The 27,249-nt window shown below is 37.6% G+C and overlaps 1 long non-coding RNA gene across 1 annotated transcript; it reads left to right on the forward strand.

Moving 5' to 3' along the window:
• Positions 1-1,875: 1,875 nt before the first annotated feature.
• On the forward strand, positions 1,876-22,794 carry LOC115925379. Its single transcript, XR_004064676.1, has 2 exons — positions 1,876-2,585; positions 22,643-22,794. It is a non-coding gene; the product is annotated as an uncharacterized LOC115925379 (long non-coding RNA).
• Positions 22,795-27,249: the final 4,455 nt, after the last annotated feature.

Consider the following 27,249-nt stretch of genomic DNA (forward strand, 5'->3'; position numbering starts at 1 on the left):
CACTGATATTAACTTGTTCGGTTCAAGATGTTAACAATTTCTGATGTTAATGTCTTTAAAAAATATGCTGAGAAACTACTTGTACTCCTTTCTTGAGGGGGAGGGGGTGTCCCCTAAACAAAAAAAAGAGATGACGGAAAAAAAAAACGCGAGGTAGAAAGGCGTAGCCGGGAATCGAACCGAGTACATCTACATTGTGAAGCGATGTCTTATCCACATGACCACTGTGCTTCACTGTTATTAACTTGTTCGGGTCAAGATGTTAATGCTTTCTGAAGTTAATGACTTTAAAAAATATGCTGATAAACTACTTGTACTCCTTTATTGAGGGGGAGGGGGTTTCCCCTAAACAAAAAAAAAGAGATGACGAAAAAAACGCGAGGTAGAAAAGGCGTAGCCGGGAATCGAACCGAGTACATCTGCATCGTGAAGAGAGAACTGTTACTTGCGGTTAGGCTTGCCGAGAGAGGGAATGAATTTATGTTTCCGGTATATATTACCCTTTCCTCTACCCCCATCTCTCTCTCTCTCTCTCTCTCTCTCTCTCTCTCTCTCTCTCTCTCTTTCTACCTCTCTCTCTTGCTTGGTCTCCATCCCTCTATGTTTCTCTGTCTCTCTTTGTCACTCTATCTCTCCATCTCTCTCTCCATATCCCTCTATCTGCCTTATTTGTGATATCTTTCTCTTACTGTCCGATCCGATTTTATCTCTATCCCATTTCAATGATGTCTTTTATGGGCAGTGAATTTCGGAATAGATTAACAGTTTAAAAATAGGTTTCGGTAGTTTGTTACAAGTCATTTGTTCAACAAATCATGAATGAAATATCAAGTTAAATAATGAACATATGTATTCGATAATCAATCAATCAATTTGGTTAGATTTTTTTTTTTTTAATGAAATAAAGATTCATGTTACGAAATGTCCAGTATCCGTAATCTCGCTATTTTGTGCTTTTCATAGTTGCAGGCAGGGGCGTACGCAGGGGGGGGGGGGGGGGGGGGGGGTTGGGGGTTCAAACCCCCCCCTTTGGTATTTGTATGTATGTAAACCCCCCTAAAAAAACCTAAAACCCCCCCCCCCTTTTTTTTTTATTAAAAAAAAAAAAAAAAAAAATATATATATATATACCCACGACTAACCTAAATAAGGTGACCTTACCTCCCCCCCCCCCCCAACGACAAAAAATGTCAATTTTTGAAATTTCGAGACCAAAAAAAAAAAAAATGGGTCCGCTTACCCCCCCCCCCCCCCCCCCCCCCCCCCCCCACCCCCCCACAGAGCGACTTTTCGGCCGGCGCAATTTTCAAATTTTCGGGAGCAAAATATTTTAAACCCCCCCCCCCCCCCCCCCCCCCTGGAAAAATCCTGCGTACGCCCCTGGTTGCAGGGACCTCCAAAACATGTAACATCTTTCTATCATTAGTCTAAACATTAAATAAATATAATCCCGAATGGCATTAGAACAGGTGTTCAAAGTGAAACTTTGATCCATAATTCTTCTATTAATAATTAGCTCGGCATCATGATCGAGGTCACTTTCTACATTGCTTCCACTCCAAAGATATGCGCGCGCTGTACACTGCACTGTCCACTCAAATTATTATTGCGCAATCGCTATCATCAGGAAAAACCTGTGCATATATGGTCGCAACTTGGAACATGGAAGAAAGCGCCGCCAAGACACTGAATGACTGATGCCAGATATCCAGATTAGACCCAAACAATGACCGAAATCAGGTGAGCTTATTGTAGTTCTTTGGCTTTGGCCCTGCTTTGGGCCTACTTTGCTTTCATCAGAACAATCCTGAACAATTTCTTCGATCGGAATTACCGTTCTTGTAAAAGTTATGTAACGGTCCACTGAGTTGTCTTTGTGCCCCGCCCACCGGCCTGGTAGTTGCGTGGTGGTGGTGGTGCATGAGGAAGGCTTCGCTTGGACTGCGTAGGAGAAGCTTTACAAATAAAGCTATTAACTTTCACTGTTTTATTCATGAGTAAGCTAATCACATAAGCTGGATTATTCGTCACCAACTGGTGAAACTCATGATTTTCTTCCCTCTCTAAGTCAAATAACGACAACAAAAAAGACATCATTGAAACTGATACTGTATTGGACTTGGGAAGCCCTTTAATTATGTAATACTAGTAGTATAGCTTAGAGTGCTTACTTCAGCAGTCGAATGCGAGTCTATTTTGCCTGGCCAGGAGCTTTCAAATTCCCTACTGTAGGCCAACATCTGCTTGGGAAAGTTGTGGAAGTTATGTTAAACTTGTTAACTTAAAGATGCTGCTATATTTTCTCTTTCAATTTAACATTAAGATTTCACTGCAGTCTTCAGAATTGACCAGTTACATGTAGAAAACTTGCTTAATGAGGATCAAACAGGAACATTAAAATGATTATGACAAGGCGAAATTGAACTCTTTGATTTGAATGAGCATTTGTGTCCAACATTTTACAGACCATTTGGATGTCAAAATTGTTAGCTGTAAAAGGAAAGGATCTTCCTCTGGGTGTGTCTTTGAATTTCTGTCAGTTCTGGGCCGATTGTTTTGCTGGTCCATCATCGGTCTAAGCTGAGGTGAGTCGAATCTTGAATCTTCTTGAATAGATGTGTTATTACACCTTTCAGACTTAAATTTGTTACATTTAAAATTTGTTAATAAGACTTGTAATGCCCTCCCATAGCGCATCAAAAACACCACTGCAAAGATTTACTGGCGTTGTCAAAGTTACTTGCACTGGACCTAGCATAATTGTTACTGTAAATTGATAAGTGCTGTATCCACACACCATTTCTGTATTTCATGGCACTCCTTGCAGCTACATGTACCGGTACGTATCAAGTATACTTAGCTCAATGTTCTCAGTTTAGCATGCTTGGCCCAAGGATAGAAATATAGAGACCTTCATTCAATTCATTCTCCTCCAGCTGATCTATATTGATCATTGTCAGAAAGTGACATAACATTCTGTCACTTTGTGTAGAATTGACTCCCTTCAGGCTCCTAATAGATGATATAACATCCATGGGGGGGGGGGGGGGGGCTTCAGAAACCTTGCCATCAGTGACAAATGACAGTTTTTGGTTATACACCCCTGTAAGCTACTGAAATCCTTGCTTCTGATTGGTTATAAGCAGATTTGTTACTGATTTTTGTCATTTGTCATTGAAAAAAGGCTTTGTGAAACGGGCCTCAGATGATACCTTGGGCTTGAGGTATGGTTCTGACTGCTTTGTTTGAGATGACATCATCATCATCATCATTACATCCTTCCAGATAAACATGCATCCATCTCTGATCAGTCCCCCTCCAACAACTCCAAATCTGAAGGAGGCCGATGTAACCGGAAGAAGAACTTTAAAGATAAAGACCAGTAATGGTCATGCAATTGCATTGTGAAAGAAACGTTGTGGAATTGATCAGAAAAGGTTGATCATCTAGCATATAGGTATTGGTGTGTACTGCAAGGTTCTGGAATCATCAAAATGATAAGAAATTTGGCCCAGTCTCAGTAAAGTTACAAGCACTGTACACAGAAAGATGTATATGGGACTACGCGACACTTGCGCGACAAATGCACGATATCTATCAGGTCCAAATAGAAATAATAATTTATCAAATATATCAATTAGTAGGCGGTTTGTCAGCAAAATTTGTACCACCACCTATTAGTCAAAACATATATTCTTTCACATGATTGGTAATAAGAGCTTCCATTTCATCTTTTTGAGAGGGGGGCATTTCGAAAACTGATCTTTACCTTTAAAATGTGACGCCTTATTTATACATGATGGGGGTAAACTGCCTCAAACATGAAAGCAACTACTTCAGAAAAAAATCAACCTACATGCAAGGCAATTTTATTAGAATTGTGCGTCACCTATCAAAATGTGTGAAAATGACAATAGTGATGAGTACAGAAGATAGAACTCGAGGTCACTCCAGAAAACTTGAAAAGAAATATTCAAGGCTAGATATAAGAAAATACTTTTTTAGCAATAGAGTTGTGGAACTGTGGAATGGTCTCCCAGAAAACGTTATGGCAGCTGGGTCGGTAAACTCATTTAAGAATAGACTTGATAGTCACTGGTCAAAGAATGTAAGCCTTTTGTATGAGCCGGTCTAGGTGTTGTCTATTGTCTCATATTAATTACACAACCTCCTCCCTCCACAAATAGCAGTAATCATGGAAGAATCCTGGATCGATGAACAGACTTAGACCTACAACATCGTGTATTAAAGTAAAGTAAGTAAAGTTACATAATCTGAACATGATTTCCATAGGACATACAATAGGGTATTGAAATTGCCCTTCAGTTGATTTTTCAAAAATATTTGCGATCGTGTTCTCAAAACAAAACTAAACCCAGCAGAAATATAAAACTATTTTATGTGAAAGTTAACTCCACATGGGGTTTAAATAGGGAGATGTTGGTGTAAGAGAAATATGAAGCATATTACAATCGCTCGATTACATTTTGCTTCTGTATTTTTGGAGGTGGTTCTTCAGATATCAGCAAGACCTGAAAATGAAATGACTCAACGAAATGACTTGATATTATTTCTCCCTAACTGCTTTAAGTGAATTAGAATCGGAAGTTCTGCAGAACCCCTCGTTTGAAATAGACTTATATTGCTCAATTGATACCCTTTCGTTTTTACTTCCGAGTTCTGAATAGACCCCCTTGATATTTGTCTATTAGTATTAGGGAAGAGTTAAATTCATTTGTGAGGAAATATTTCTGTGACTTTCTCAACCTTTTTGGGAATCTTTTGTTAAGTCTATAAATGTGGGTGGCAAAGAATTTTAATTCAAACCATCAGGGGTACTTTATTTAGCACTTATCCTTTGAGCACCCGCTCTTGAAAGTTAATCTTTGTTCGTCTATTCACAAATCCCTTCAGATATGTGTAGTGGAGAAAGAGATCACGTTTGAGTGACAAACCATTAGAAAAATCATTAAAAAAGCCGGAAGTAAAAAAGCTTTTAGGATATGTTTCACACCTTGTGTTTATATTCAAATTTGATCTTTTAATAATAATAATAATAATAGCTAGCTCTTATATAGCGCTTTTCAGGACCGAAGGCCCTCTCAAAGCGCTTTACAGATATATTACCCCGGTCATCGGATTCAGGCTTACCCGCACACAATGTATGCACACTCTTTCCTCCCTGGGGAGCATTCCAATGTCTTGCCAAAGGACATTAGTGCCACGGTAGGAGTTGAACCACGGACCTTGTGATCCACAGTCCAGTGACATTTCCACTCGTCCACAACACCTCTTTTGCTATTTATAACTGAGGGTTCTAAACTACCTATATTCCATGCATTTTTAACGGCAATTTACTAAATTATACAATGTACAATCATTTTCTTCTAATATGGTATTTCAAAAGTATTTTTATTTCACTATGGTAGTTATTTTCTTTAATGTTGTTGGAAATTTAAAAAAATTATTGGTTTTGTGTCAAACATGCATTTCCAAAAGTTGTATGAAAAAGACATACTAAAGCTTATTTTTAGTTAATTTTTATGAGGGCAAGACGAGAAGCTTCATCATGTCTGATATTTTTACGATTTTGAAGTAGCAACCATCTCTATAAAAAAAATTATCGTAATTTGTACCTTTTATCAGACATCATACATACATCTGCACTGCACCTCAACAGTACGGCAATACACCTGATAGTGGCCTGTACTGCAATTGAAAAAGAAGAAGAAAAAGAGTTGTACGACACCTTTGTGGTTTGTTCATAGAGAGAAGGAATCAATTTACGCTCTAAAGTCATAATTAAGTAAAAGTCAAATCAAATAAAGGGCGAATACAAAAAGCAAGTAACTTGTAGCATTCTAAATTCAGTGGCAGATGTTGCTAAAATGGCGCCAGAAAAAAGGCTGAATAATTTCAGTAATTACTGTGTCATTTTTTTCTTCATGTACACATTAAACCAGCAAGATATTATTACTTCATGGCAGTGGTATCCTAAAGATTCATGCCCCCTGGCAAAATTCTCAGCCCTCTGGGTAAATTTTCCTCCTTTTTTGTGGGTTTGCCTTTGTGGGTAATTTACAATGTGCAACGATTGTGGGTAGATTACGATAATATGAATAATAATAGTTTATCCTTATATAGCGCATTTCAGGACCGCAGGCACTCTCAATACACTTTACAGATATATATTATTACTCCAGTCATTGGATTCATGCTTACCCACACACAATGTATGCACATTCTCCACTCCCTGGGGAGCATTCCCGATGTGTGAATGCAGCGATTGCGACAGGAGTAGATTACAATAATGTATGAACGCTGATCATGGGGTATAGGTCATCAAGGTGTGAATGCTGGCAGTGTATCAACGGGATTGAGTGGAAGATGAGGGGAGTTTTCACACTTACGGCAGGTGATTTGGAGTGTACGAGAGAGAGAGAGGTGTGAGGTTAGGGGTAGTTGTCCGCATACATGTCGATGACGCCTTATTGAATCTATTAAGCGCAAGTGACCTGGAAACTGATGTATTTCAGTTCATATGAGCCCTCTGTCCATTTAGTCTTTATTTATTCAGATAGACATGTTTAGAACAGTTTCAAATTGTACTGTAGACAAGAATAATTGCAGGGCCGTCAGGAAGAACAGAATTAAAGGCATCGTTTAACAGTGTTAAAGGGAAAGTCCACCCCCAAAATAAGTTTGTTTCGATAGAGGCAGAATAATAAGAAAATCAGGTGAGTGAAAGTTTGAGCAAATTCTGAATGAAAATAAGAAAGTTATGAATTATTGAAGTTGTGATCAATCAAATACAAATTGGCAACTCTGTGACTTATTATACGAGCTCTCCTTCATTTGCTTTGTGCATAATATTCCATAAAATCATGTTTTCTTCGTTATTGATGATGGAATATATATTTGTTCCTTGCAGGGAGTATAGAAACATATTTGCAATTATTATATTTAGGGTGCATGTATGGTTGAAATTTTTCTTGAGGGAAAATGAAGATTTTAGATTTTTTTAGTACTGAGCAAATGGAAGTTGAGCTCGCATGATACGTCATAGAGTTGCCAATTTGTGTTTGATTGATCACAACTTCAAAAATCCTAACTTCCTTATTTTTAATCGGAATTTGCTCAAACTTTCACTGACTTGTTTCTCTCATTTTTCTACTCCTATTAAAACTAACTTAATTTCAGGGTGGACTTCCCCTTTAAGTCTGAGATGCATGGCCCTATGTGTAATGTACAGGTGCCCTTATGAAATGTAGTAACCATCAGTTAGCACCGTGTTCTGATGAAGCTTTGAGTTACCGATGCTTTTCATGAGTCCTCTTCTCTTTTCTTCTCCACCTGACATTGATTGACATGTATGCGATAAGACATAACATAGAGCATTAGAAGCGAAGGATTAATCATTATTCACTGGTATTGATGGAAGTCTTAGAAGGTGCCAGGGCGACGCAATCATTCTACGGCTTTAATGAATAGGATGCCGTTATAAGGTTCTATCTCACCACTGAAAAATATACATGAGAGCTGTACATGTAAGTGATTTAGTTCTACAAATGAACCTTCTTTAAAATCTAAAAGACCTCAAAAAACATTTTAAAATGTCTACAAGTAGTAATTAAACAAGGAATAAGCACAATGTCCAAAATTTCATAAATAAGCAATACCACAAAGAGCTGCCTTGAACAAATCGGTATTTCTTTTTAACATGGTACCAGCAGTTACCTGTATATATTTTCTACCAAAATGGTTGATTCTATATTTTTTCTGTCATTACCAGCACCTGATTTTGCCAGCTCTATAAATTGAGAGAGAAATTGAACTGTGAGAGATTTACATCATAAAAATTGCAACCTTGATTGCTGATTGCGGCCCATTCAAAATACTCTTTCTATGATCTGTGAATTTCCAAGGAGCCTGATTGAGAAACACAGACCAATGCAATATTCCAAATACTCATTACCAAAGGGATTTCCCCACAGTCAGCATATAGCCTCCAAATACTTGCTTCTTCCCTTCTGTCATATCTTGCATACTTGAGCCATCGATGCCGCCGTTCATTTGTCTTGTGACAAGTTACACCACTAGGCAAGTTCCGAATTCTAACTTGAGCCCAGGATTCCGACAAATTTGTATAAATGTATCCATGCTGGGAGTTGCATTATGCATAGAAAAGATCAAATAACAGGTTGACGGATCACGGGGAAGGGGAAGGACTGGGGAGAAATAGAGGTGTCGTGGTGATGATAGATGAAGGGAACGAGCAGGAAATGAAAGAAAAGGCTAAACAAGAGAGAAAGAGAGAGAGAGAGAGAGAGAGAGAGAGAGAGAGAGAGAGGGAAGTAGAAGGGGAAGGTGTCATGGATGAAGAAAAAGAGAATGAAGTAGATAGTGGAGAGAGGATTGGGGGGGGGGGGGAGAGAAAGAAGAGAGATAAATGGAGAAAGAAGGAATGGGATTTGCTATCATACACAGGGATCATGATGATAGATGAAGGAAAAGAAGAGCGATGAAAGAAAGAGCTAAAGAAGAGAGGAGTAATAGAAGGAATAGATCAGCAAGTGTACAAAAGGAATGATTGGGTAGGGGTAGAGGTTTCATCATGATGATAGATGAAGGAAAAGAGGGAGGAGAGGACAGAGGAAGGAGGAAGGAAAAGAAAGAAAGAAAGAAAGAGAAAAAAATAGAAGGGCATACTCTGAGGTACACAGAATTTTGTCAGCTAGTTTAAAAATGGAATTGATTGCGGTAAGGAGAAATAAAAAGGTGTGGATTTGATAGAGGAAAGGAAAGAAAGAAAGGAAGCTAAAGATAAGAGAGTGGGAGAGAGATAGAGAGAAATACAGAGAGAGAACGAGAGAGAGAGAAAGAGGAAGAAGAATTAAATAAGTTAGCATGGATAGGGAAGGATTGGAGGTGAGAAGAAATATGTGTCATGGTGGATTGTAGTTGAAATTGGGATAGAAAGAGAGAGAGAGAGAGAGAGAGAGAGAGAGGAGGAAAGAGACCCTGGTAAATGTGTCGGAGTATAAGAACATTAGGGATGATCAATCATTTTCACCCCATTGGTTTAAAAGAACACTGTGTTTGCTCAAATCATGTGCAGTGTTGACATGAACATGATGAATGTTCAGAATCATGGATCATAGAATGCAATCTTGAAACAAGGAATAAGACTATTTTAAGGCTAGCATGCAGTTGGGAAATTGAAGATTTTCAATCCTTTTCACCTCATTGGTTTCAAACAATTTAACATTGACCATGAAGGTTTATTCATACACGTCCTGGATAATCAAAATGAAGAAAACAAATTCTCACATGTGCTTTAATACAGTAGGTCATTTTCGTAATGTAACCAAATTTAATGCATACGTCTTTGTGAAGTGCCTCAATACAAATTATTTCATTCACCTGATAAGAATAATAGTATTTCAATAGACAGAATTCGAACTGCATACATAAGTTGTTGCTAGGTAGGACAAACATTATGGGTTGACCTACCTATCAACACTTGATATATGCAGTTTGCATTATGACTATTGAAATACTATTATCCTTATCAGGTGAATGAAATAATTTGTATTGAGGCACTTCACAAAGACGTATGCATTAAATTTGGTTACATTACGAAAATGACCTATTACCTGAAGAGATGAGAACAAAATCAGTGCACATCCATCGTTCAAAAGCTTACTATGTACTCATTTATCTTGTATTTTATAAGATGCAGAAAAGTTATGTCATTTCATTTAGAAAGCATCCACACGATGATAAGGCCACTTAAAAAAAATATACATGTTTAGAGTCCCCGCCCGCTTCCTTTTGGGGGGCCGCCTCCTATTTTTTTTTTAAGAAAAAAAACATGAAAAACACTGCTAAAATGGATCTATTTCTGATTTAAAAAAAAAAAAAAAAAATGTTGGCGGCCATTTTGAAAAATATCCCGACTGTCAGGGAAAAAGGGGAACCAAGCTGCCATTTTGAGTGGCCATTTTGAAAAAAAAAGAAAAGAAAAGGGCCTCCTCCTTCCTATTTTTCAAAAAAACAGGACGCTAAACATGTTTTTTATTTTATTTGGCCTAACATTAAAGTGACAAATGTTGAGAGCGGAAGAGAAGCGTCTCTTTGCCAAGGGGTTGCTACATTGATTGATAAGAAGCCAAAAGCACAGATACTCTGCCATTCATCAGGCGGGATCTCATTGTCTTAGCAAGGGGAGGATGTAAGGAAATATCTTGAGTTGGTCTGGTCGGGGATGGGTGTGAAACAGAGATGGAGTGGTAAGGAGGTAGGTGTATGAAGAGAGAGAAAGTGGGAGAGAGGGAGAGGAGGAGGGAGCGAGGGAGGGAGAGAGAAAGAGAGGGAAGGGGGGGGGGAGAGAATGGAACAGAAAGAGAGAGAGAGAGAGGGAGGGAGAGAGAAAGAGGGGGAGAGAGAGGGAGAGAGAGAGAGGGGGGGAAGAGAAAATGGAACAGAGAGAGAGAGAGAGAGAGAGGGAGAGAAGGGAAAAGGGGGGGGGGGTCTGGTCGGGGATGGGTGTTTGTTTGTTTGTTTTATTTCCACTTTTTCATATCAATACAAAGAAACATACAAATGAATATAATGAATAACATGTAAGTTTGACAAAGTTTGTTTCTAGTTTAAATAAAAGTTTCATACTGTTACAAAAGGAAAAAGCAGGAGACCACATGTCGTAAGCGTAAATGCTTGAACATGACCGTGGCCTCTGCCGAGTTAACAAAATAAAAGAACAACCCATGCAACTGCATTGTATTCAATGTTAAATAAGATATAAGTGAAGTGATTAAAAGTGAGCATGGCTGATTTAATTTTGAGTGCAAATAACAAAACAAATTTAGTGAAATATTTCGTGTTGAGAAGTGCATTTGTGCAAGGTGCAAAAAATTTAGCTTGGTGGAACAAAAAAGAGACTAATACCGTGATATTTAATTGTGTGTTGATTTCAGTTACGGGTGATAATATTAAAATGTATGCAGGGTCCATTTCTGTTGACAAAGACAGAACAATTCAAGACATAACAAATTAGATAATTTTTAAATTTCTATGTAATATCTAGTAAACTATACTGAGTTAACAAATATGCTTTCATATAAGCTTTAAAAGAATAAAGGGAGGTCCTAGTTTTAATATGGTTCGGTAAGTTATTCCAAATATCTGGTCCATGGTGTCTAATTGATCGTAGGGCTAAACTAAGTTTGGGATTATTAAGATGGTAATCATGAGCATGTCGAGTTAAATATGAGTGTACGTTTACATTTAATAAATAAAAGTTTAAGAAAGATGCTGGAAGAGTTTTGGAAGTGTACTTATACATAAAAATGGCAGTTTGGAGCGTGAAACAGAGATGGAAGGGTAAGGAGGTAGGTGTATGAAGAGAGAGAAAGTGGGAGAGAAAGAGAGGGAAGGGGGAGAGAGAAAATGGAACAGAGAGAGAGAGAGAGAGAGGGAGGGAGAGAGAAAGAGAGAGGGAGGGAGAGAGAAAGAGGGGGAGAGAGAGAGAGAGGGAGAGAGAGAGGGGGGGGGGGGGAAAGAGAAATTGGAACAGAGAGAGAGAGAGAGAGAGGGAGGGGGGGGGGGTAGAGGGAGGGGAGAGCCAAAGAAACAACAGGAAGAGATAGAGAAAAAGATAGAGTTTACAACAGATAAAGATGTTTCCCGATGGGAGTAAAAACATGAGTATGAGGGAGCAAGTCACAAGCAAGGAAATCAAGAGAAGGAAATATGACTTGACAAAAGAAGAGAGAGAGAATAGTAACATCAAGATAGGGATAAATCATAAGAGAGAGAGAGAGAGAGGAGAGAGAGCAAAATGGAGGGATATGAAAGAATCATATTTTTACATGTATGACAAAGCCTGAAAAAGGAGAAGTGGTTGCTATATAGTCTTTTGTTCGTTTTCAAAACTTCTGACATAAAGAGCAAGAAACAGAAAAGAAAGAGAGAGTTGGAAATGAGTACAACATGTCGGCTAGTTGGGGAGAAAAAGATCGCACATTTGTATGTTAATCAATTAGGAAAATAGACTTGAATGCACAGTCCATTCACTCCCATATTTTCTGCTCCCATTCTCTTCGTTGGAAGACCCCCTTCCGAGTTTCTTTTATATTTCTTCATCTGACCAACCCAATATCAAATTAATTCACTGCTCTCATGTAGGTCTAGTTCTGTATAGAGATGTATGTGGTAGCTTGACATGCTGTGATGACTTCTTTTCATCTCTCATATTCCCCCTTCTCTCTGTCTCTCTGTCTCTCTGTCTCTCCTCTCTGTCTTTTCTCTCTCTCTCTCCCCTCTCTCTTCTCTCTTCCCATCTCTCTTCTTTCTCTCTCTCTCTCTTAGTCTATGTAAAGCGTATATATCTATCTTTCTTTCCCCCCATTCACTAATTTCTCTCTCCATTTCCCTTTCCCCCGTTATTACTTTTTCACTCTCTCTTTTCATCTCCTCTCACCTCAGTTTCAATCTTCTATTAACCATTTCCTCTTTCCATCTCCATCTCTCCAAAGTGTTCTGGAAATTTATAGCAGTTTGACCCCATTTCACCCTTGTCTCTCTATGACCATCTTCATATTCACTGCTGAAAATGGTTGAATCTAGAAAGAGGTAGCGGGACAATTACCCCACTGGACAATCGCCCTCCAGGGGGCGGGAATTGTCCTGGGGGGGGGGGGGGGTAATTTTCCTAGAACCCAAGAAAGAATTTGGAGCAATAGCTAACCACTTGTGCTGCACCAAAACCATATTTACAGCAACTAGAGTACATCACACTTCTAATTTTTTATGTACATCTATTTCTTTAGTTGCACATAAGGTATTGAATACTCCCTTGCTTTCTCATCCCCCTTCTCTCTGTTATTCTTTCTCTCTCTCTCTCTCTCTCTCTACCTGTCCCTAACATTCAAAAGCTGAATGGCACACCAAGTCAGTGGCATGTTCAGATTGATTTTACTTAAAATGTTAAGCCTTTGCTGTACATGAGCCTCTTCTCACATTCTCTGCTGTTACCACCATGTCGACTTAATTGAATTTGATAATGTATTGACTGTCTCTTGCTCTCTGGCTACATGTACATGTAGTATTGATTTCAAACATGCACTCATGAATGTGCTGAAATGCTGTATGTTAGCTGTGAATGATTTTCACACATGCGCACATGAATGTGTTGAAATGCAGTATGTTAGTGAGGTAAACATGTGCATGTGCAAGTATGTGCATTGATGAGATCACATTTGTGCCGAGCTGAGCAAATAAAATTGTGTCTTGATTATTGATTATTATAGGGGATATACTGCACTATTTGTATTCATTTCAGGTGTGTGAGCCTTTATAACTCCGCTTTCCAGACCTCTCTTCTAGCTTGTTATATCCCTCTCTCAACCTTTGCACTTTGATTCTCTTCCCCTTTGTCCATCCTCCCCCTTTCTCTCCTTCCTCTCCCTCTCTCTTCCCCTCTCTCTCTCTCTCTCTCCTCCTTTTTCTCCCCTCTCCCACTCTCTCTCTCTCTCTCTCTCTCTCCCTCTCTCTCTTTCTCCCCTCTCTCTTTTTCTCTCTCTCCCTCTCTTTCTCTCTCTCCCCTCTCTCTTTCACTCTCCCCTCTCTCTATCTCTCTATCTCGACCCCTCTCTCCTCTCCCCTCTTTTCCTCTCTCTCCCTCTTTTCCTCTCTCTCTCTCCCTCTTTTCCTCTCCCTCTCCCTCTTTTCCTCTCCCTCTTTTCCTCTCTCTCCCCCTCTCTCTATCTCTGTCTTAAAAAAAAACCTGTGCAAAAAAAAATTAGGGATACATAATCTATCTCCAAACCTCTCTTTATTATTCTCTCTCTCGCTCTCTCTCTCTCTCTCTCTCTCTCTTCTCTCTATTTCTCTATCTTTCTTATTATAAGCTCTTTAATATCTCCAGTCCTCCACCTCCCTTATTTTGCTGTTTAAAGGCATCTCTCCAATGTCCGTCTGACAAAGTATTGCACTATGACCATCATGATGATACCACTTTATATTTCCATCATTCTCTCTCTCCTATTCACACTCTCTTCTCCACTTCAGTATGTACTACCATCTCTATCATTTTGCAATTTCAAGGCATCCCTTCAATGTCTGTCTGACCTGTCTTTCTCTAGCATCTATGTTTTTCTTGCTCAATATTTCTATCTATCATTTGGAGCTGCCAACCATTTCGTTTTTGCCGGAATTACTCTGTTTTTTTCTCCAAATTACGATAATACGTTTTTTCTTCATAAAATACGTTGTTTAAATTTTTTTTTTTACATTAAACATTTAATTACATACTGCACGTCAAACAACTGCCTTAAAATGTTGATTTGATCACACATTCCATAGAAAACTAAGTTTAAAACATACTTGAAAACATACTTGAAGAGAAAGATATTCTCAGAAAAGAATGAAATGCTGATAATACCAAAATAACCCCCCAAAATACCTGCTTGTATGGAAAAAACAGCATGAGGAATGGACATTTCTGCATTGGAAGTGTGTCGCGCATGGTTGTAAGTTTCGTTTTAATGAATTCCTTTTTTTTTGCTTTAAATTCCTTTTTTTTGCCATCATGATTCCTTTTGTTGGTCGCACAAGGTTGGCAGCTCTGGTCAATCTCTCTCTCCTTTTCTCCATCTTCATGATCTCTCTATAGCACCACCTCTTTTTTTAAAAACCAATTCAGGGCATCCTTCCTCTCTCTGTTTGTCTTTCTATCTCTCTCTCTCTCAATGGACAATCATGTCATTTGATAGTAGGTTTTTGTTTGCTCCATATTTCTATCAATCGCTTGCTCTCCCTTTCTCTTTCTCTCATATCTCTACCTCGCATCTCATTTTTCATTAGCTTGAATCATATCACTACGCTACCTTATCCATATCTACTTTCTCAATGGACTAGCTCTTGCACTATGATCATCGTGGCACACAATAGTAAAAAAAAAATGTCTCTGTATTTCTTTCCTTCATTCGCTCTCCCTTTCTCTATCTCTCCTCTCCCTTTCCCTATCTTACATCTCATTTTTTATTAGCTTTATCACACCACTATATATGCTACCATATCAAGATCTGTCTGTCTCTCACTTTCTCAATGGACTATTGCTCTTGCACTATGACCATCGTGGCACCTGATAATACCACTTTATATCTTTCTCTTTATAATTAATATTTCCATCATTCATTCTCTCTCTCCTATTCACCACCTCTTCTCTACTTCTCCATTAGCTTTATCACATCAGTATACTACCACCTCCGTCATCTTGCCGTATCACGACACCCCTCTGTCTGCCTGACCTGACTTTCTTTTCTCAACGGACTAGCTTTTGCACTATGACCACCGTAGCACATACTAGTAACACATTTCTTTTTCTTTGGCTCCATAGCCATCACTCTCTCTCTCCCTTTCTCTATCTCTTCACTCCTCTTTCAATAGCTCTATGATCTCACCATGCCATTTCCTGATTTCAGAACATCCTTCTCCTCTATGTTTGTCTAGTCTCTTTCTCAATGGACAATCATGTCACCTGATAGTAGCACTGGTTTTTTCCCCTCTACATTTCTATCTATCACTCTCTCTCCCTTTCTCTACCTTGCATCTCATTTTTCATCACACCACTATGCTACCATATCCATCTCTGTCTTTCTGTCACTTTCTCAATGCTCTAGCTCTTGTACTATGATCATTGTGGCACACAATAGTAAAAAAAAATTGGCTCTGTATTTCTTTCCTTCATTCGCTCTCCCCTTTCTCTACCTTGCATCTCATTTTTCATTAGCTTTATCACATCACTAGGATACCATATCAACCTCTGTAATTCTCTTTCTCTTTCTCAATGAACTATAGCTCTTGCACTATGACCGTCATGGCACCTGATAATACCACTTTATATTTTTTCTCTTCATAATCAATATTTCTATCATTTGTTTCTTTCTCTCTGTCTCTCTCTCTCTCTCTCTCTCTCTCTTTCTCTACTATTCACAATCTTTTCTCCACATCTCCATCAGCTGTTATCACATGAGTATACCACCACCTCCGTCAGTTTGATGAGGGCATCCCTCTGATGTCTGTCGATCTGACCTGACTTTCTCCTTCTCAATGGAGTAGGTGTTGCACTATGACCGTTGTAGCACCTGATATGAATGAACACAATGTAGAAGCAGATGGTTTGTCTGCCCTAAGTAGAACAGACATAAACACAGTGATTCTGCCTGATTTGTGCTGTGGCTGAGGTACTATTATAATTATTACTCATCATTGTGAGAGCCAGAAGGCATCAACTCTTACTAATAAGATGGAGTTAACACCCTTCTGGCTCTGAGAGGATGAGGGTGTGATAATAGTGCTCCTATCATATTTTGTTATGAGTGTAGATAGCCTGAGGAGTGACTCATCCTATTCACAAAATATGCTCTATCTAAAAAGATCTTTTGGGATATTCTCCTATTATAAAGATTAGACTTCCATGCATATATTTCTACATGTATTTAGTTTATTGTCTGTTTGGAGATAATCAGTGTTTTATCTCTATCTATAATGATATGAGGTAAGAACTTTCTGGCTCCTAATTGACAGTGTTTAAATTTAAATAATAATGAAAACTTTAACATATGCAGAGAGGTTATTTGGAATCCAGCAGAGCGTGAAATATAATTTTTGTCACTTCTATTACCTCATAAGCTTGACAGAATATGTCATGTATGTTCTATCTGTGAAATTTAAACATTTGCAGTGTCCTACATGTAGTATTCAAATTATGCAAGGAAACCTGTTTACTTTCTAGACTGCACTGTCAGACACTATTGAGTGACTAGCTGACTAACAATTTTTTTCTTTGGTAATATATACATCAAATGAGCTGTAACAGGTACATGTTCATTTGTCTACATCAATAACCCACCACTTGTAATGGCCAAAATTAAACTGATTGAATCTTTGTGCAGCACAAAACGTACGCCCATTCGGTACAAGGGTCTGAAAATCAGACTATTACTTAGGTGATTGTAATCACTTGTGTCGATTCGACAACCAATGGTCATTATTTTCCCACAAAAAGCCATTTTCAAACCCTTTCGTTTTGAGAGAAAGTCTAAATAAGTACTGTCTTTCAAATGCCGTAGGAATTTAACCGTTTCGTTTTTGTTGCCTGCAACTGGGACATAGTACCTTTTCATAGAGTGATACACCTGTAGACTGATAGACCATAGAACTCTGTATTAAAATAAATGAGTCAATGATATAAATAGATAGCATCCAGGCAGATGTATGGATTTGATTATCTCCAGGTCTTTTAGTTCAGAGTAAATATTTTGTTTATCTTGTCTTGCTGGTTTGCCATCATTTCCCCTGGTCTATTTATAGTTGACAGGTGCACTACTCTATGGATAGGAAGTACTAAACTTGTTATCTTTGCATAATTAATTGTGATATAGAAAGAGTCCTGGAGGTACCATACTAGGTACATAGATTAGATGTTATTTATTCCAGGTTATAATGGTCAGTTATTTGAGTGAAGGTCAAATACATTCTGTTGTAGAATGTTGACCCTTTTCTGCTTTGACATTTACAGTGCAGTCAGCAAACTGCTCTTGTGGGTATGAATAATTTAGTTGCTAACTGAATATAAAAAAAAAAGTGTTAAATATTGTGGTTATGCCAATCGTTGAAATCCTGTATTTAATCATTACTTACCACAATATCTACCTCCACACTACCAGGCTGCATTTGTGTACCTTCCACAATACCCGATCTGAAAGTATATTAAACCACAAACTTTTTTGAAGATGAAATGAGCATATATTTTCAGTGGAAAACCCTTTTCTCTTTCGTTGTTGAATGATGCATGATTGTGAGGCTGCCTCTTTCCATGCCATATGCAATGTTTATTATTAGGATGGTATTTCACTTAAAGATAAAGTTGAATTTTAGTCATGCGGTTGCATTGTGGAAGAGACGGCGTGGAATCGATCAGAAACAGTTGATCATGTAGCATATAAGCATTGGTGTGTACTGCAAGGTTCTCGAGTCATGAAAATGATAAGAAATTGGCCCCAGTCTTGGTAACAAGCACTGTACACAGAAAGATGTATATGGGACTACACAAACATGTGGCATAAAAATCTGTCCCAATTTGTATGATGTTACATGCCTTGTTTGGAATATGAAGGCATTTGAAGAGCCATGCTTTTTTCCTCTCATGATCTTCCACACTTGCATAATGACAATGATAACGCTCACAAATTTATTTTTCACCTCTCCCCAGAACTCAACCTTCTCTTTAAAGGTAAAGACCAGTATTGGAAACGCGCCAATTTCAAAAAATGAAATGGAAGCTCTTATTACCAATCATGTGAAAGAATATGTTTTGACTAATACATGATGATAACAATTTTGCCGGGAAACCGCCTACTAATTGATATATTTGGTAAATTAGTTTATCTATTGGTCTGTGAGAGATAAACGCATGTGTCGCGCATGTGTGCGTATAGTCCCATATACATCTTTCTGTGTACAGTGCTTGTAACTTTACGAAGACTGGGCCAAATTTCTTAGCATTTAGATGATTCCAGAACCTTGCAGTACACACCGATACTTCTTTGCTAGATGATCAACTTTTTCTCATCGATTCCACACCATATCTTTCACAAGTCAATCGCATGACCAGAACTCAACTTTATCTTTAACTGTTTTTGACTGTGGTTACACATAGAATGCCTATCAGATTATCTTTATTGTACCAGCATGCTTTCATCAATGCTACTTTCAATGCCAAGGTATGGCGGCGGTATCAAGCTGAATTTCATCTTCTCAAGTGTAATTATTCCTGAGGTCGCAATAATAGATGGAGGGTGATATATTGGTGTGGCGATGGAGTATTAGAATGAATGAGCTGGGAAGTTAGATCATGATTAATTGATCATGAAATATTCAGGAATTATTACACTGTGTGAATGTTGGTTACAGTTCTGAATTTAAAGGAGAAAGCTACACAGTACATGTTAAAACAGGACTGTACTACTTGTAGCTACTTGTGCACTCTATATAGCAAATAATTCCTAAGCGGTCCCCCATGGTCCCTTTTTCTTATGTTAATTGAGAGCTGATTTGATGCGATAACTACCTGTCAGTGACCTTGCAGGGAAGTCTTATCCCTCCTGTCCAAAATAGTGCAGATAGGCTTTAGAGGAGCCCTGATTGCTAAAGTTATTGTCTTCTCTTTTAAATTCCGGAAAGAAATGAGACTAAAAGAAAAGAAGAAAATTTTCTTCAGATTAAATCATCAAACAAGAGCCTTATTTGATAATTATAATGAATATAATAGTATTAATATTGTTTACCCAGGGAAGTTTCATCAGCTTCAATGCTGTCCTTCTTGAGGGCCCTGCAATCATTATCAACCCAAGCAATTACAAGGTACCCATATACACCTGGGTGGACAGTGGCAAATATTGATTAATGTCTGGCCAAAGGGAGTTAGGGCTCTGCTGGGATTTGAACCCTCAACCCTTGGATTGAGAGTCAAGAGAATGAACCACTATACCACGATACATCAACATAAAACATTTTCAAATATACTGTACTCTCCAGTAATAAAGTTCACCAGATTGAGCTTTCATCCATATTCACCATCTACAGTATAATATTCTATTATGGTAGGAATCCAACCACGTGTGCGTGTCTTGTCACGGAATTGATCAATGGCACGCACGCACACAAATTTGGTCTTGTTCATGCAACCAACAAGATCAGTTAGTATTATGAGTTAGCAACATGACGATCATATTTTTGAGAGAGCTGCATAATGGATTAGTCTGAACAACAAAGCGTGCAGGGGAAGACGCTGGCCGGGGCTCTTTCTACTTTTATATTCATTTTCCATTTTTAGAAATGGATTCTTGAATTTTGAAGGAGTATTCCCCAGGTTGCTATTGTGGTTTGTTTTCTTCAAGGACTTGCAAAGTTCAGACACCTTTCTGCAAGAATGAGGATGGTTGAAAGAGAGAGAGAGAAAGAAAGAGAGAGCAAGAGAGAGAGAGAGAGAGAGAGAGAGAGAGAAAGAAAGAGAGAGAGAGAGCAAGAGAGAGAGAGAGAGAGAGAAAGAAAGAGAGAGAGAGAGCAAGAGAGAGGGAGAGAGAGAGTGAGAGAATGAGAAAAAAGAGAAAAAGAGAGAGAGGGAGAGAACGAGGGAGAGTGAGAGAGAGAGAGAGGAAAGAGAGAGAGAGAGAGAGTGAGAGAGAGAGAGAGAGAGAGAGAAAGACAAAGGAAGAAAAAGAGACAGACAGACAAACATATACTGAGGTATGAATACACATATAGACTGAGGGGTAATTCAGAAAATGTACATTAACACAAATTATTTTAGTGTTTGATCTGTGTTACATTATAGTAAGCATACATGTACCTCCAACATGTCTACATCTACTGAAGACAAGAGATTAAATACATGAAGTCATCACTACGTCTACCCTTCACATCTACTCTGAACAATAATCAAATAATTATTATATACTTATACTATGAATAATAATATGGCGCACCTACTAAATGAATATATTCTTCTGCTCTTAATTCTTTATACACACATGTAGTATAATAGTATAACACCGGCTGTAGCTGAGCCACCGTAATATGGCAGTAAAGCATTCAAAGAATTGCTTCCTACCTAGTTACCCATTTACTTCACTTGGGTGGAGGGTGGCAAATGTTGATTAATGTCTCATATATTTCCACATGTGCTGAAGACATAGATGGAAGAAAATAACAGAAATAGTATTTTGTCACATGTTCACATCTAAAGAAGACAACAAAAATAGAAGTCATTGTTGTCAGCTTATCTTCAATGTGTCCACATTTGATATAAACAAAGAGAGAAGGGAAAAGGTATCATAAAATAGAACCTTTATTACTTTGAATTCATGTACTTTAGACCAAAAAATAGAAGAAAATAACTAAACTAGAGATTTATTAAAGGTCTACATATATTGCAGGTAACAAGCAATTTTATTGCAAGCTTCATCTCCAATATGTCCTACGTAGTGTCATAGAAAATAGAAGAACAAATCTCCTGGTTAATTATAACTATATATACTATAATGCTTTTTGTAAGCTTACCTGTAATTTGTCCATCTTTTCTGTTTATACAAATAAAAGACAATAACTACTGGTGAAGTAGTGTTATTATCATCATGTCCACAGCTTCACATATAAAGAAGAAATTGTATTCCCCAGCTCACCTTTAAAATGGCCATTTTCTACACATTATGTGGTAGAGGAAACTAGAAGATAATAGAAAAAAGATAGTTTGTTATTAGTGTGTCTACATCTACTATAGATAACAATGGAAAAAACATCAAAAGTTTTCACTTACAATATTATATAAATTGTTGTATCTTTTTCTGCTACTGTATCCTGTTTATGTTCTATCTTACAGATGAATTCTTGGTATCTGACACAACTAGAATCTATGTTTCCAAGAGAAGCACATTACCTGTGTTTTCAATTAAAGTCCTAATTCGAAACCCGAAACCTGTTTTTCTCAATACGCTCAATGCTACTCCTTCATCTTAAAGCTCTTCATCGTGGACGAAACATCCCCTCATTAAGAGTCAAGTTTCAGTAGTAGCAGAGTTTGATGGAAATCTTCCCGTACTCTGATATCTCGATGAGACCTTGATTTGTAATTCTATGTCTTTAACAGCACTTGTTGTCAGTTTTAGGGGATGTGCAACCCAATTTAGAGAGCTGTAGGAGAGAGAGAGAGAGAAAGAAAGAAAGGTAGAGGAGAGAAATATTTGAAGAGAGCGAAAGAGAGAGATAGATAGAGGAGAGAAGCGTTTGAAGAGAGAGAGAGAGAGAGAGAGAGCTGAAGGAGAGAAGCATTTCAAGTACCTATTATGTGCTTCAGATGCCAAGAATTAAGGGATTCTATTCACTTCAATTTGTATTTGAGGTCTTTATATATGCCGCACAGATAAATCTCCTTGTGCCACATTGTTTTCATCATGAGTTAGATTTACCAAAGGCTTCAAGATTATCTAATTGTTTCCAGTGTAAGAATAAATTACACTGGTGTGTAAAGCTTGTCATGGAGTGAATCAAAACTGGAAATTGATAATTGTTTAAAAGCGATTATGTTAAAGCAATCTATTGGTGCCTGTTGATTGTTAAATTGTGCAAAAATGCATGTGTGGGAAATGAGCGACAGTGCAGAGAGGCGAGGAAAGCAACCAAAGTGTTAAGTTTTAGGCAAGGCTCCAATTTATTTGCTCTGTTTCTGCTCAAGATATGATCCGGTACATTATTGCAATATTGAACATGATTTATAAGATTTGGTTTGGTTTTCAGCAGATCTACAGTCACTGTATATATACTTGAATGAATCACTTGATAATATGTTGTACAGTACATACAGTAAGTAGCAAATATTGTATCTGTTGAATTATTCTTTTCAATGTATATGGAGGCATTGCCTGTCATCGCTTCTATATAGTCGGCTACAGTTTTGACTCTGGTAATATTGATATGTTGAAACAGACATACTTCAATATTGTAAACAAGCATTGACTTCTATTACTGTAATATATTTTCAGGAAATATGAATTGATTTTGTTATTCTTCCATGCAGGTATATATGCTTATTGGAATAGTTGGTCATTGGTGTTAACTGGATGCAACACTGTCACATTTTGATGAAGGTAAGTTTGATATTTGATTTTCAACTAACATTTACATTGTCTTAATAGATAACATTTATTTAAGAAAGTAGAAGATATTTGATATCTAAAGAGTCAAATGTAATTACATACTTTTTCAAAGATTTACTGAATGTCACTGTATGTTCATTGATAACCAAATAGACAATATGACATCACAGTAGTCTGATTATCATTTGTATAATGCAATATATTGATTAAGTTAATAATAATTAAATGTTTTTGTATAGCACATTTTATGTCTATAAGCTTTTACAGAACAGCATACAGAAGTACTGGTAGTGGAAAGGGTGCATTGGGTTCAAATTGTGAGATCTAACAAAGTGCCAAATATAGATATTTTTTCAAAATACTTCTGAACTTTTTGTATGTTTATATATTTCTAAGGTATTCCAGCAAGTTATTCCACAAAACAGTGGCTGCATATAAAATTACCTTTCCCCGTAAGATTACGTCATAGTTTGTGGGATATAAATAAAATAAAGACTTTTTACCCTAACACAGCATTCTTTATCATTTACTGTATGGACAATTCAATGATGTATGATGGGGCAAACTGATGGATTTGTCATTTGCAAACTTCCCATTCATAGACTGCTATGAAAGAGGAAGAATTATAATTTGATTATCTTTGCTGTAAAATCATCACTTTTAAGAAGTGAATCTAGAACAATCACAATGGAATGGCCTGAATCTGAAGAGAGAAATGCAGTAATTACATTATATTGAGTATGTAAACTAATATTCTGATTGCAAGAGAGTGAGATAGTGAGACAGAGAGAGGGAGAAAAAAAAGAGCAAGAGAGAAAGATATGAAGAAAAAGCGAGAGAAAGAGAGGAAGAAAGAGAGAGAAAAGGAGAAAAGGAGAGAAAGAGAGAGAGAAATTAAGAGAGAGAGAGAGGGAGAGAGAAAGAGAGAAGAAAGAAAGAAAGAAAGAGAAAAGGAGAGAGAGAGAGAGAGAAGAAAGAAAGTAGGGGAGAGAAAAACGAGAGAAAGAAGAGAGAGAGAGAGAGAGAGGGATAGAGAAAGAGAGAGAGCTAGAGAGGCCCTATTCAAGATTGAATAAAAGCAGACAGTTGTACATTGTATGAGGAGAGAAAAAGACAGAAAGCTAGGTGAGTATAGGAAGTACATGACTGTATGGATGTACAGACATAGATGAAGACGTCTCCCATTGAGAGAGAAATGACAAACCAGTGCAATCAGTGAAAAGAAAAGAGCAGAGAAAAGGCTGAGTGACAGAGAGCAAGAGAGAGAGAGAGAGAGAGAGAGAGGGTTTGGGGGGGGGGGGAGCTAGATATTTCAAAAGCAATGGAAAAAAGGTAGATCATGAAAGGTTACTCAAATGAGAAAGAAAGAAGATGCAACGATAAAAAAGTGAATTTGCTTTGAACATTCAAGGAAAACACATGACAAATAGTCAGCTGTTAGTTAGTATAATTCACATTTAGTCGGCATTTTGAACAGACGAATCTGTACATGGATATATATATGATAGATTCATCCGTTCATTTAATATATTGATTACGATTTGTAAGAAACTTCGTATGTGGTGTTTCCCTGGGCTCTACCGTAAAAAATACAATTTGTCACATATGACCTGCAATATGCTAAGTGATTCAATGCAAGTCAAATGATTACCCAAGCCTGAGCAGCCATTATTCATATTTCAAGACAGTTATTTTGTTATGTGAACGGCGCCTTTGGTCACGCCATCTAAACGTGGCACACCAGTAATAGCCATCGATGGGTGACCGAATTACAAATGAGTTGGGCTAAGAAAAACAAACTGATCTAACGCCGACTCCCGCGGGAATCTATCCCACGAACATCTCGCTAAGTGCTCTCTTAACCCAGTTCCCAGCGCAGAAAGGAAAGGTTGTGAGAAGAATTAATTAAAAGATGACTCAAAAAATAGAAAAACAACTTGACTTGTGCGTTTTGGGAGGGTGGCCATACATACTGATTGGGTGTGCTGTACTTTCACTCCTCAAGAGTTATGACGTTTGAGAATAGCTATCAGGTCAAGACCACCAATAAGTCACAACCCCGATGATGGCCCCGAAAGGGAAGAAAAGGATCGTTTCTTTAAGTTTAAATAGCTGTTATTTGTTTTTAGCAAATCTGACAATGGAGCAAAAGGGGAAGAATATGTTTGTTTTTTTCTCTGATTATTTTGATGATTTCTAGTTTTCTCCTGTTGTTTATAAAGAGACGATTGGTACTACAAAATAAAAGAATAGCATTGATACCGACATTAAATGGACTCCATATAAAAGTAAGAGTGACCTAATGACTTCAGGCCAGATCAATAATTTGCAAATCTGACAATGGAGAAAAAGAAGAAAAGAACTGTTTCTCTAAATAGAAGTTATTGATTGTTTATACTGACATTTAAATGGACTCCCTATAAAAGTTAAAGTGACCTGATGACTTCAGACCAAATCAAGAAGTTGCAAATCTGACAATGGAGCAAAAGAGGAAAAATATGATTTTTTTTCTCTGATTATTATTGATAATTTCTAGTGTTCTGATGTTGCTAATAAAGAAATGATTGGTACCAGAAAATCAAAGAATAACATTGAAATACCGGTACAGACAAATCAGTACAGCTTCTTGTGTTGCACTCATCAGAATAAATCACCAGGGACCCGTGTTACCAAGTTTTTTTTTTAGTGACAAATGACAAAAGTCATCCGTGACATATCTGCTGATAAAACAAATCAGAAGCAAAGATTTCAGTAGCTTATAACATTAACTGTCATTTGTCACTGATGAAAAGTTTTGTGAAATGGGGCCCTATAGCTGAATGCCTACTTTGCTGTTATTTTCATCAGGCAATCGGGGCCCGGTACTGTTCAAGTGCTTTGTTCCTTTAGCTTCTATTTATGTTGTCTGATTTAGGCTTTCTGCTCATTCTTGCAATTTACTGTGATGAGTGCAAAATTAAATTTTACTAATGCTTTGAGCAGCCAGCAATCTCAATTTTCAGGAAATACTGCACTAAAGATGAATACAAATATGAATAAATAAGGTTTAAAAGTTCTTGTATTGCACCCAAAAGGACAAAATTACCTGTAACATGTAATGGTTTTGATATCCAGAATTCAGACATGTTCCCCAGATGCGAATTGGCAGACTGAAGTCAGCTGCCAATTTTTCTGATCGCCGGTAGTTGTTGTTTTGGTGATTACTGCGTTGTATATATATATATATACAGGCAATTAATTTGTTCCTTTTGGATGTGATGCCAGATCTTTCAGACTATCATTACAACCATCCTGATAAAACTCTTTTGTAAGATGAATAACAACGCAACTGATTCACTCTCTTCTTTAAAGAGAAAGTTGAGTTCTGGTCATGCCATTGCATTGTGAAAGAAATGGTGTGGAATGGATCAGAAAAGGTTGATCATCTAGCATAGATGTACTGCAAGGTTCTGGAATCATCAAAATGATAAGAAATTTGGCCCAATGTGTATGATGTTACATGCCGTATTTAGAATATGAAGGTATTCGAAGAGCCATGCTTTTCAGAGCACATTTTTTATCTGATGTTCTTCCACACTTGCAAAATACAATGATAATGCTCACATATTATTTTTCAGCCTCTTCCCAGAGCTCAACCTTCTCTTATGCCTCAGTCACTCCTTTGCATATTTGGCTTGCGTATTCCTGCGTATTTATGGCAAGCCGTTCTTAACATTTATTCCTTTTTCTTGATATCTAGCAATGATTTTCTGTTGGAAAGCAATGGTAATTCTTGATATCAAATAGAAATAAATGTTAAAAAACGGCTTGATATAAATACGCAGCAATAAGCAAGCCAAATACGCAAAGCTAGGTGTGACTGAGGCATAAGAGAGAGTGAATCGGTAGGAAACAATAGATTGTAATTCAACCTGTAGCAACAGAGGAAGCTGCAAGAGTTCATGTACATCATGTGTTTTTGAAAGGTCGGTCCAACTGATCACTGATCATATATAAAAGGTGCAGCAAGAAATGGAGAGAAGAAAGAGCAATATCAATTTACCTCTTCAGAGCCAGTAGGGCATTTACAATGTGTGAACAATATATGATTAAATGTCCTTCTGGCTTGAAACAGATGAATTTCTAATGAAAGAAATCGATAAAAAAAGAAATGTTAGCTTTCACTTGTTGAATCTTTCAAAGGTATATAAAACATCATGAGAAAATAAAAGGAAAGAAAAAGCAGTGCTTCTAACAAAACAACTGATTTCATTTCAACCTGTAGCAGTAGCAGGAGAATAACGGAGTCAAAAGAGTCGATAGTAACTCTTTTATTCCGAGTAAAAACTCAATCTTTAGGATGCGTGATAGGTTGCCGGGGGCGGTGTTGATGGAGAGATTTCTGAATTTGATCCACAATTATTTCAGTAAAGCATCTATCAGCCCGTAGGCCTATGTAGATAATTTCCTGCTCTGGACATTAAGCCAAGATGCTTCTCACTAGCTAGAAGTACCCCGTTCACAATGGAAATTAAAGCCTTGTTCTCAT

The sequence above is a fragment of the Strongylocentrotus purpuratus genome, unplaced genomic scaffold, assembly GCF_000002235.5.
Source record: "Strongylocentrotus purpuratus isolate Spur 01 unplaced genomic scaffold, Spur_5.0 spur5_scaffold_18, whole genome shotgun sequence".
Lineage (NCBI taxonomy): Eukaryota > Metazoa > Echinodermata > Echinoidea > Camarodonta > Strongylocentrotidae > Strongylocentrotus > Strongylocentrotus purpuratus.